Source organism: Notolepis coatsorum, assembly GCF_963971535.1.
Source record: "Notolepis coatsorum genome assembly, chromosome: 17".
NCBI classification, from domain to species: Eukaryota; Metazoa; Chordata; class Actinopteri; order Aulopiformes; family Paralepididae; genus Notolepis; species Notolepis coatsorum.
The window spans coordinates 97,528,061-97,541,258 of NC_140181.1; the positions used below are offsets into that span (position 1 = coordinate 97,528,061).

General features: G+C 44.0%; 1 protein-coding gene across 1 annotated transcript in view; it reads left to right on the forward strand.

The window, feature by feature from the left end:
• The window catches only part of dlgap4a (discs, large homolog-associated protein 4a), a 263,120-nt gene that overhangs the window by 199,942 nt on the left and 49,980 nt on the right, over nt 1–13,198 (forward strand). The gene's annotated exons all lie outside the window — the stretch shown is intronic.

Below are 13,198 nucleotides of genomic sequence, written 5' to 3' on the forward strand. Positions count from 1 at the left end.
GCCCCCCACAACCATCAGACCGGGGAGGACCGAGCCCCCCAACCCTCCCTAATGGAGGATACCCCCCCTATTGGAGACTTACGGGAGGGAGACGGATCCGACCGTGCGAAGAGGAACTCAAGCAACTCAACGCACAGGGTGAGCAGACCTTGGCTTGACCCCACGACTACACACACGCACAAACCGCATGCCACCCGGGAACGAACGGAAGGAACAACCTCGTTACTGCCCCCAAAATCACGGGGTCAAGAGCAACCCAACCCCGTGGCAAGGCTGTAGCAGCGGAGCGCGAAAGAAGACCCAGACCCACCGAAGGGACTGGATCCCCTGGAAAAAGGGGGCCCGGAGAGGTCAATGACGCCAGGCATCAAGACCCCACCAGGCGGTCACTTAGTGACACCGCCCCCCACATCGCCAGCGTATTCGGATAAGGCCCCTCCAAGAGCGGGCCCTTTCCCCCCAATAGCACACCACCTGGCACACTGACCCTGCAGAACAGGCAGTCAGCATGGCCGTAAGCACACAAAAAGGTTAACCAACGGAAGCAGGCAGCGCACCGGGGAAACCAGGCAGCAGGCTGTAACCTGAGCCTGGAGCACTGCGGACGAGACAGGCGCCAAAGGAGTCAGCTGAAAACAGCCCCCCCGGCGGAAGGGGCGTATGCTGGCGTTGTTGATCACCATGACAAAGCCTCCATTAAAAAAAAAACACCCAGAGGGGTCGAGGCAGAGAAGGCTGACATGATTGGCAGACGTCATGAACGTGCAGGGGCACACTCAACCGGGTAGCCCGGGAGTTGACTCTGCTCCAACATACCAGGGAATCAACTACCCTCTCGGTACAGACGGTGGTTGTTCCTATAACCCCTCAAGAAAAAACTCCAAAACACACCTGCGGGTATACACCGGCTATACCGCAGTACAAGTGTTTCAGTTTTCAAAAAAGGGTTATTCCAGGCCTACGGTATCAACGAAACTTTACTTCGGACCGGGCCCGGCGGCACGGGAAGCACAGGGTTACCAGAGGAGGTCCAAGACCACCCCAACAGCCCCATCTTCGCCACGCGTGAGAGAGGAGCGAAAAGAATGGAGAACCAGCCCTAAGCACACCGCACTTGGTATTCCCAGGCGGTCTCCCAACCAAGTACTAACCAGGACCGAACCTGCTTAGCTTCCGAGATCGGACGAGATCGGGCGTGTACAGGTTGGTATGGCCGTAAGCCATTACGATAGTGCAGAGTACAACATGTACCCAACAAAGGGTCTCCATAACACCTAACCCTGTGACACCCGGACCGACCCGGCATTTTTCCCCCCGAAAAAAGCACAAGTCCCTCAGGGTACCAGAACAGCAGATCTGCATCCCCGGCAGACAACGGGTTAACTGACCTGGACCAGCGCGACCAGACCAGTCCCGTGTCCTAACCACGCCGACATGCCCACTCCAGAAGAGGGGGTAGGTATGCGTGTCGATCTAAAACATGAAAAGAGGGCGCCACCCAGACGGTCCCATTTGGACCGTGCTCAGTGGCCCACCCCAAGGGCGTGAGACCCCTCTACCTATGTTCTGATCTATTCCGTTAACATCCCCCAGATATGAACGAGAATTCATCGAGACAACCTAGTAAACTGGCGCTCGGGAGACAAAACTCCATCCCAGTTGCCCTATAAAAACGCTGTTTTAACAAGCAACCAAGGCGCACTTAGCCCCTGCGTGATTCTTTAACAGAAACACACCGAGCCAGCACTATGTATGCGTCGAGACTCGAGACCCAAACACATCAATGGATAGTCTAGCAAGACACCAAACATTGTTCCTCCAAGTCGCCTGGGAGAACGACACGGAGCCATCGTGCTTCATGTACCTTCCTCTTTTTATTCAAAAAAGAAAGAAACACAGACTGACATGAATCCCACGTGACGCAGCTGAGGGTAAAATTGTTTACATTTTTACATCCCACCACCCTCGCCATAGGGAGGAGACGGAAATCCCCAGAGAGACTTCCCACGTGAGCTGGATAGATTGAAAAGAATATATTGCAACATTGAGCTATGTAATATTTGGGTTTAGGGCTCTCCGAGGAGGAGGCACTGAACCAATACACACTCAATAATCGAATTGAATCGAATACACACACAATAGAGCAGAACTCCTTTTTGAAGTTCTACTCACCTTGACAATCTGAGGAGGAGGCTCTGAACTCTGAGGAGGCTCCCTCACAGGGAAGGAGAGTCCGAAGTCACAGAAGGCCCGAGGAGGAGCTTCATGAGGAGGAGCTCTGACAACTCCCTGAAACAGATCCATAACATGGACCTGAACAGCCCACGGAAGTCTTACCAACAGAGACGCGCTCAGTGACGTACTCTATGGCGGGGGAATTTCCGCGGTGCACACGCCCAATCTTCCAGGGCGTGGGACCAGGAAACTCCCTCCCCCCCCCCCCTCTTACCCTGTCACGTGCCGAACAGCAACGTGACAGGAACCTTGAAGGACAGGAGGTTTTAACCCCTGACCAATCAGAAAAGGGGAGGAAAGGATTACCAGTTCACCCCTTTACGACCCCACACCCATGATACGATGTAATGACAAATAGAGCATGACACAGTCATAGTCTGCTACATGAAGTATCTAACAGCTTCACACAGCTCATGTGCTAACCTGCTATCTGATTTTTACTAAGGAAAAAACACAGAATAGAGAGGGCCCCCTTTAAGAGCCCCGGTACCAGACTTACACATGTGCTTCTGTGGCCAAACCTAACCCAGTTGTAGATCACAAGACACACACAACCCTTCATCACAACAAAAAATGGCAAAAGTGCACTCTTGCTACAGAGGAACGCCGTTTTTCATAACGAGAGAATACAGAATCCTCGATTATGTATTGGCCACAGGCCTTGCTAAGCACACACGATAAGTGACCAAACAATCTTTTCTTTAGGAAAATATAGTTTCTCAAGCGGTTAGCACAACCCCAGCAATTAAGCTGAGGGTTACATCGTATCCCCACAAACACAGTGACACAATATATTGTAAACAACATGTCTGAGAGGAGGGTAGGGAAGCCCCAGGGATCACCCCTCCTTCCTTACCCTTGATACGACCAAGTTGAACAGGTAACCCTGTTAATATGTGAACAAGAAAAGAAAAGAAAAGAATTCATTCCTTAATCACATGTCACTAAGCATAGCTTTATAGGTTAAATAACCCCCTTAGTTGTGAGTTCACGTTACATGAACACACATGTTCTCATCACAACTAACCAGATAATTTTTACACATGTAAACAACAACCCGATTTCTATGGAGAGAGAAGCTATACCAGTGACAAGACAATTCACACACAACACGCGCCGTATCCTCAATGTATTGCAGCAACACACGTTTTGGAAAACATCGTTATTACAAAACATTTAGAAGGGAAGGAAAGAAGAAGTGTTTAAGGTCCGGTCGAGACCTTCCTACCCTGAGCGCCGGCCAAGAGAACTGCAATCTGGCTAACGGGGCACCGAAGTTGAACACAGCATCCCTGTGTTGACGACGAGGGTAACGTCGTTGCGCCACCCAGCCGCTACGTTTCTCCATGTTTGACGCAGTCCTCGCTGGCAGGGCTCCGGTGTAGGTTCGACTAACATCCCCTGTCAAAGATGACGTCGTAGTCAGAGTGTTTAAGGCATGTTATAGTCATAGAAAATGTTCAACAGTGTAGCATTAAGCTAACAGCCGTTCGACCGATAGCAACAAGCTAACGTTTACTAGCCTGGTAACACAGCGGGCTAGCGTCGCAGCTAACAGCTGACTGGCTAACACAGTAGTCCACAACTAGCACGCAAGCTAAGCAGCTATCACCTGAACTGTACACAACGACATAACAAGCCACAATTCAGACAGGCCGCTGTCCAAGTCCCTCCCCTAAGAGGGAAAAGAAAAAGAATGTCAGAACACAGTTTTCAACGGTGATCCAGACATACAGCGGGGCCAGCACAGTTCCCATTTCGGGCTGCAGCCGACTTTGAGCATGGAACTCCCAATAAAGAAGATCCTATGCCCACATTTCCTCGTTAGGGTATACTTTCATTTGTATATGAAAGATGGGGCCTGCACGGGACAGAGAAGCATCCGCTCGAGAATCCTGGGATCACCAGGTCCTGGTCGGGGCCCACTAGATTGACCATCATGGGCGTCAGACCAAGATCCTCCGACCGCCGTTTAAGCCGAGCAGAGGACCCCAGCCTGAAGTCGGCGGTTCGTAAATTGTCAGCTAACCCCCACAGCATCAACAACAACCAGAGCTCGCAAGCAAAACAGTACATACCCAACCTGGAAACAACCGCTTCTCACAACAGTCGGTGCTTCCCACAATCCAGCTGTGTGGCCGGAGGGCAACCCCATCCAGCCGCAGCAAGGAGGACTGTAGCTGGGGAGCATGTCAGCGGCGTGAGCTCCTAATACGAAAAAGCCGTTGAAGGTCGGAATGACCATCATCTTCCAGACACTCCAGTAACGAAGACAATATCGCCGTATTTTCTCGAAAATAGTGAGAGAGAAAATAAAGATATGATGTCAACGTATCTTCCTGTTCTTTTGTTTTCCAACTTTCTTCTACTAACAACCTCGTCAAGTGGGGATCTACCGAAGGCACTTCCTTGTGGTGAAAGTGAAGAAGGAGGCGAGTAGGTGACCACACTCCTGCTTATGAAGGTAAGCGGATGGGGGTGTGGCCAGACGAATGTTGGGATGTAAAGGTACATGGTGGAATTTTTTATTCAGTGCTCGTGCACGAAGTGAAGTACAGTGCAACTGGTGCTGAGCGAAGCCATAACGAAACAGAACCTTCTGTAGTGTGGTAGTGAAAGGTTAACCTTCCGTAGTGTGGTTGTGAAAGGGTTAACTGTCTGTAGTGTGGTAGTGGAAAGGGTTAACCTTCTGTAGTGTGGTAGTGGAAAGGGTTAACCTTCTGTAGTGTGGTAGTGGAAAGGGTTAATTGTCTAGTGTGGTAGTGAAAGGGTTAACCTTCTGTAGTGTCGCCGTGAAAGGGTTAACCCTTTGGTAGTGTGGTTGTGAAAGGGTTAAAGGTTGCTTGATGTTGATTGACTGTCGTTATACATCTGTAAAAGCTGCATTTCACCAAAATATTGTCTTTTGCTATTATGCACTTTGCTACTGTAAACTATGGATTAGTCGGTCGCAGTCAACCAGCGCCTGCTAACGGGTTGGACCCTTTAGCTCAGCTGGTTAGTGCGGCCGCCTGAGGATCCTATGGTCACAGGTTCAAATCCCTCGGTTACACTACTAAGGAATCTGGGGGCGACAGTGTCTCAGGAGGTAGAGCAGTTGTCTGGTAATCCGGAGGTTCCCGGTTAAATTCCCTGCTCCTCCTGGGGCAGCGTGTCAAAGTGTCCTTGAGCAAGACACTTAACCCCTAACTGCTCCTGATGAGCAGGTTGGCACCTTGCGTGGTTGCCTTTGTTGTCGGTGTGTGAATGTGTGAGTGAATGTGAGGCATAAATTGTGAAGCGCTTTGAATAAAAGTGCTATATATATAAATGCAATCCATTTACCCATTTAATCTACACTTGGAAAAAAAATATGTTTACCAAATGTTAGTTGTATTTTAGTAAACGTATTAAAAGTGTTTGGTAACGTATAATTTCAGTATATTTAAGCACATCGTAAGTACAACTTTTAACACACTAAGTACAACTTAAGTGGTTTCATTAGTATACTTTCTGAATACATAGAAAGTATACTAAAATATACAATGTAGCCTATACTTTCAGCAACCTTTTTTTCTTCTTTTTTTTCTGGGCGTAAGTGACACCTCAGGCGACATTTTTTTTATATATCATTTTAAAGCTCTTGATGAGCTCTATCCAATGGTAAAAGGATAAGTTCACTATAATTAAACTTTTTCAAATAAAGGCAGACAACATAGAGGCGTAAGCGGGAACCCTCAATTGAGTTTGACGTTTGTCTTTGCTCTCCTGTAAAATTCTGAAAATGTCACTTACGCCCCTTTTGCGCCAAGCCCTTGTTATGTTAGGATGTAAAAGCTTTTAGTCATTGTAAACGTGCTATATAAATAAAGCTGACTTGACTTGACTTGACTTGTGTTTACAGATGGAGTGAGCTACATGTAGCAGAGGTAGCTTTGATGTTTGCTTGTGAGTGACGTCTCTGGAATGGATGCATTGAAAGTGGAGCTCTGAAATTATTGTAAAAAAAACAAATGTTTAATGAATTCAAAAATGTTATGGTATTGAGGTTTATCGCATCGGTTGTTGTAGTATCTTGCTGTGTCTTGCAGTATCTTGCAGTATCTTGTAGTATCTTGTAGTATCTTGCAGTATCTTGTAGTATCTTGTAGTATCTTGTAGTATCTTGTAGTGTCTTGCAGTATCTTGCAGTGGCTTGTAGTATCTTGTAGTATCTTGTAGTATAATGTAGTATAGTGTGGTATCTTGTAGTATATTGTGGTATATTGTGGTATCTTGTAGTATCTTGCAGTATCTTTCTCAGTCTTTCTCTGGTCTGCATCCCCTTAACAATTGTATGTATTGAGATGTACTGTACTGTACCCATTCTGCAATCTGTTAATAAACTTTTCAATCAATTCAATCAATCAATCTTGTAGTATAATGTAGTATATTGTGGTATCTTGTAGTATTTTGCAATATCTTGTAGTGTCTTGCAGTATCTTGCAGTGTCTTGTAGTATCTTGCAGTATCTTGTAGTATCTTGCAGTATCTTGTAGTATCTTGCAGTATCTTGCAGTATCCTGCAGTGTCTTGCAGTATCTTGTAGTATCTTGCAGTATCTTGTAGTGTCTTGTAGTATCTTGCAGTATCTTGCAGTATCTTGCAGTGTCTTGCAGTATCTTGTAGTGTCTTGCAGTATCTTGTAGTGTCTTGCAGTATCTTGTATCTTGTAGTATCTTACAGTATCTTGTAGTATACTGTAGTATAGTGTGGTATCTTGTAGTATATTGTGGTATATTGTGGTATCTTGTAGTATCTTGCAGTATCTTGTAGTATAATGTTAGTATATTGTGGTATCTTGTAGTATTTTGCAATATCTTGTAGTATCTTGTATCTTGCGGTATCTTGCGGTATCTTGTGGTATCTTGTAGTATCTTGTGGTATCTCGCGGTATCTTACAGTATTGATTGATTGATTGATTGATTGATTGAAAACGTTATTAACAGATTGCAGAATGGGCACAATACAGTACGGCTCAATATATATCTTGTAGTATATTACAGTGCAGACTTACATTCTCTTGCACTTCTGTGGCTATTAAGACCTGACTTTGGAAACACCCGTTTTAATTTAAAAGGCACTCAGTGAGTGACAACCGCAGGGGTGAACAGGTTGGACGGGATGTGTCTTTTTTCTTTCTTACATTTATTTACTGAGGATTACAGTTGGGAGTCGAATGCCTTGCTCAAGGCCACTTCAACGGTGGGTATTAAGTAGGGATGTCCGATATTATCGGCCTACCGATATTATCGGCCAATATCGGCATTAAAATGTGATATCGGTGAGGGCGGTCAGGTGGCGTAACGGAGATTGCGTTCGTCACCAAACCCCGGAGCGGCTAGATTCACCTGTTCGAATCCAGCTCACAGCTCCGGGGTTGTCACCAGCTTGGCTGGCCGTTCACACTAATACAATTGGCAGTATTAGAGGGTGGGAGAAGCTGGCGGGGTGGGTCCGGGTCGTTGTAAACAGCGACTCCTACAGTTCGGTCAGGGCGCCTGCTAAGCGCGGATAGGATCTAAGTGGGATAGTGTGATCCTTCCACACGCTACACCCTCTCAGTGAGAATCCGCGCTGCCAGGTGAAAAGAAGCGGTTGATTGGCTGGACGTGTGTCGGAGGAAGCACGTGGTAGCCTCCACTCTCCCAGACCGACTGTGGGGGGTAAGTGCGCAGCGACCAGGAAGGGGATTGGGAATTGGCATAACGACTAACATTGGGATGGGAGAAAATCGGAGGAAAATGGAGGGGGAAAAAAATAAATGTGATATCGGTATATGTTTTCAAAAAGAAATTTTTTTTTTTTTTTTTTTTTTTTTTTTTACATTTCTATAACCTTTATTTACCCAGGCAAGCAAGTAAGAACAAATTCTGATTTTATTTATTGTCAAAAGTATGCATAATGTTGTGTTAATTCCACAACAAGAGATATGTAATGTTAATTACCTGAAATTATTCCATTTTTGGGGGGGGGAAACCCTGCATATATCGGTATCGGTTGATATCGGTATCGGAAATTAAGAGTTGGACAATATCGGTATATCGGTATCGGTAAAAAAGCCAATATCGAGCCTCCCTAGTATTAAGGGAAGGGGGAGCGTTATTCATTCACTTCCCCCGCCCAGTGTCTGAGCAGCATGGAGCTCATTCTGCCGTATGAATCAATGAATGAACGCTGTCACTTTGCTGAACACAAGCAGCACTGCCCCCGGCTCGTTGCACTTCATCGTCTTATTGACTGGACACACCAAGGTCTTTTTCTTCCATCTCATTGTAACGCTGGCCTCCCTATTCATCGAAAGCACAATCTCGACCGGAGCCGCCACATAGGCAGTGTGTGAACCATACCATGGTCTTCGGGGGAGCTCATTATATTTTTTGGGGGGGGGGGGGCTGTGCGTGCCTCACCGGGAGGACTTTACTGTGACGCTTGCTGACATAGGCTATAGGTATGAGTAACGTTACAGAACCACACATAGTCCACGCCACACAGGTGTCTGCATGCATGATGAAGACGCACATATTGAAATACACATGCTCAGATTAACCCCTCTGATCCAACACTAAAATTCACACACAACAGTCCTATTTACACATAAACACAGGGATGAACCAATACCGAACAACAAGTCCACGACCAAACACATTGAGTCTAACATTATTATAGTAGGCAAATGCAACATTATCACACCAGTCAGCAGTGGCACCCTGGTCAATACTAAAGGAGTGACGCACCCACACACGAGACAAGCGCAGCTGCGCATGTAACCAACGCACAACAATCATACGATAGACATTTTTATAAATGAGCAATAATGATAATAATACAGTTACTGTAATTAGGAAAAGTAGGTCTTACCTTAACACAGAAGCGACCACAAAGGCCTGGGAGCAGCTGCCTGCGAGATGCGTCCTCACTTGCTGTTTTAAAGTGGCGCGCTAAAGCAGGGTAGTTATTCCAGACTGCTTTTACAGTATTAAAATTACTCGCCAGTCGCCACCCACCTGATGGTGAAGATCTGCCCAATTCTCAAAATCTGCATGTCACAGAAGTAGTCCCCACAGCAGGTGTAACGTTGTTAGCTTCGCCAGCAGTCAATTTAAAATGATCTGCGATTGAAGAAGTAGATGCTCCTACCGGCTCCTGCTCAGTCGAGTCCATTGCCTTCTTTGTAAAACCAAAATTGGTTAGAAGTCTTACTTCTTTGATATTTCGTTTAACTTTCGACATTATCCTGAATACCTGTATTTCTTTTCTTTTAAAACGGCTGGGTGAAGTTTGATTTGTGCCTACGGGCTGCAGCGCCACCACACTCCGAATGGTAAACGCAAGAATAGCATGCATGTTGCCATCTATTACGAGTAGGGTATATCTGCAGTGCCGCAACCCCATAGATTTATGCTATTGTCTATTACGGTGAATTAGTGCACAAATCATGAATCATACATCAAAATAGCCTAATTTTACGCATTATACACAATGATGACGATACAGAAAATTACAGAAAAATTAGAAATGCATGGCAAAAATAGCATTTATTGTCAGTTTTTAAGAGACCCCCCAAAAATTCACAAATCATGTTTTCAGGGGAGCTGATGTCTCATCTAGGGGAGCCATGCTCCCCCATGGTTTGCACCCTGCACATAGGGAGGGAGGCCAAACCTATCTGTTGCATTGTGTTTACAGGAAGCATCAGCGATAAAAGAGTTTTGACTCCTTTCAGTTGCCACAGGTTTTTAGGTTGAAGAACATATGAACAGTGTAGTTTGGTTGATGGAACTAAATGGAAGGTGCAACTCTCATATACATGCATAACATGGATTATTAATATAGCATATCTTTGTTTCAGGTCAGTTTTGTCAGTGAATTGCCTGATTACTTGGGAGAATGCCTTATCATCAAAAGGGGATGTTTTATTATTATTATTATTATTATTATTATTATTATTATTATTATTATTATTATTATTATTATTATTATTATTATTATTATTATTATTATTATTATTATTATTATTATTATTAGTAGTATTATTATTATTATTATTAGTTTTTATGTTTGACAAATGTAAAAATTATTTCAGTACTATAATACAATTTAGGAAAACATGAACCAATGTGTCTCCTATCATAACAAATGCTTCCAAAACTTCAACAAACAAAAAAGTATATATAATTGGATCCTAATCCAATTGAATGTGTTCAACTATTGGTAGGCTTTGTATTTGATGTAATTTAATGAGGTTGGCTACTGGTGGTGGTGGTGGTGGTACATGGTATTGCTTATATACATTAGATGAATGAGGGAATACCATAATAGGCTACACATGCAATGTCTGCAGGCTATAAAAATGGTTTTGCTTAATTGTTTATTGGCATTAATTTCCAAACAGGTGAGGAGGAGATTAATGTAATTTTCTATTGTATTACAATTTTATATAAAGTATTGTACCCATTCTGCAATCTGTTAATACAATTTTCAATCAATCAATCAATCAATCAATCAATCAATCAATCAATCAATCAATCAATCAATCAATCAATCAATCACCCAATGAATGAATGAATGAATGAATGAATGAATGAATGAATGAATGAATGAATGAATGAATGAATGAATGCCAGGTATCCGTGTCGGCGCCGTGGACAATACAAATCAAATACACCTCTCGTGACGCACAATAATCACCAACAAGGATATGCAGTGATTTTAACCAATCGTTTACGTCTTCGGTGAGATTGGGGACGGACAGCATCCAATCAGCATCGAGTCAACCGTAATCCAAAAAAACCCGGTGACTCCCATCCTCACCGTGAAGGAGGGCGGTGCTCTGTGGTTCTTTTCTTCGGCGTCGCTCTGTGTCTCTGACGGCACGGTGCTCCTCTTCTGTCTGCCTCTCTGCTCGAGTACAACCACGGCAATTCATGAATGAAGAACAGAGACAATACGGATTTCTTTTCCGACCCACTCCCTCCCGAGACAGTAAGGGTTTAAGTGTTTTTTCCCCCTTCTGATTGCCCGTCGATGATTTGAACAGCTTGTTGGTGTCAGGCATTGTTAGAGCTAACAGCTAACAGCTAACGTGGAGAAAGGGGTGGTGGTGGTACTAGCTAACCAGCAGCAAGCCGACCTGTGGTGTTGGACTGGTGGGTAAGTCACCGACCACGTAACGCTAATGTTAGCCATGTGTGTGTTGACTTTACAATTATATATCCCCCTAAGTTATCTAAAGCTAACGTTGGTGAAATCAACCCCCATTTCAATTCACACGAGTGAAGAGAACACACCAAGTTTAGGGTTGACAGCAGGGTTCACAGACGAAGTGCCACCTAGATGGACAGCTCTGTTAGTTAGCTAGTAGCGTTAGCTTCTTAGGCTAACAATGTAACTGTTTGTTGACAGTGGCTGCAGTGATGGTGGCTGAACTGTAACTAATGGACCAGAGATACTTGGCTAGCGACGCCCTGCCAACTAGAATTCCATTGTTTGCCTTTTAGTGTTAGTGATCTTAGGTATTCTGACCCTCCGACCCTCCAGTTAAAGGGGAATTAAATGAAAGGGCATTGGGTTAGCTAACTTAATCTAATCTAGTTTCATTAATTAATTCATAACGTTTGAACATATTGAAATATTTCCAATATGTCAGCTGTTCTATATTGCCATCGAGATAGTCTACATTCCATTCATGAGACATACATCTCAAATAAGCAAGGAAAGTGCTTGAAAATGAATTTGTATCTTCCAAGTTTAATTTCAACAAGTTCAAGTGCAACTTGCACCATAATAATAGAAATTATGATATTTGAAAGCCCTAGTCGTTAGCTTCAAAATGGTACCAAATATGAGGTACTTTGAAATACCCAGTAACTAATAATCTATCACAAACTGATGCAAATTCATGTTCAGGGATTTCCTAAATAGGCCAGGAGACTTGTAAGAGTTAAATCTATAGAAATGTCAGTGATCCAAAACATTGGGAGCGACACCCATTTACTCAAAGCTTGCATGTGGCTGTAGGCAGTTATTCAGAGTGGTGTTGATTGTTGATGTCCTGTGTCAAAACAGTTGTTTTGGACCTTCTGGATCCATGGTTTTTGCCACACTCTACACACAATCTGGTCATGTTTCTGTTTCTCAATTTCTGTATGACAACAACTAATAAAGAAACTTGAAACTATAGTGTTATGTGATAGCCTGTTGTAAACCAATAGTCTGTTTGTTATTTTGCTGGTAGAATGCTACAGTCCAGCAACCATGTTTCTTAAATCTTCTTAAATGGTAAAGATGTCACAATGTTTTTGAACCATACATGATAGACACATGGGATTTGGATGATTGTTTTTCTACAGTTCTCCATTATATAGTAAATCTATTTTTAATGACATTAGGTGAAAGGATGAATATGTGAGTGAACTTAATATATATGTTGCTGCTGAGAAGTTGCCCTAACCGTTCTAGATAAATGTAGCAACTTTCTGGGCAATTTCTTTTCATCCCTGTTTTAAGGCTAGGGTGGGGTGTTATGTATCCACTGAGGTAGGGGGGGGGGGGGTTAAGGTTAATAAACAACATTTTGGTGTTACAATTTCCCATCTAGCCACATCAGCAAAAAGAGAATTATCCTAATGTTAAGCAACCTATAGCTATATAACTGATTAAAACTCACATTTCTCTTTTGCTTCCGGGTAGTTTCCCTACTGTCTTGATTTGATGGCAGTAGAGGTTAGATCCAGTATATGTGGCACTGAGTCAGTCCCCTGTGTCAACATGATTCAGGAGCTACCATATGTTGAGGCCTAAGGACACAATCAATAATTTAGCTTTGCCCTGCCCTAGCCATGCTGTAGGCTAGCGTCTTGCAGTTGGCTTGTGCCTGGGCTGTAAATCTAGGAGAACCTCTGACCCATAGATGGTTACTCAACTCCACTGCTTTTGTGATCAA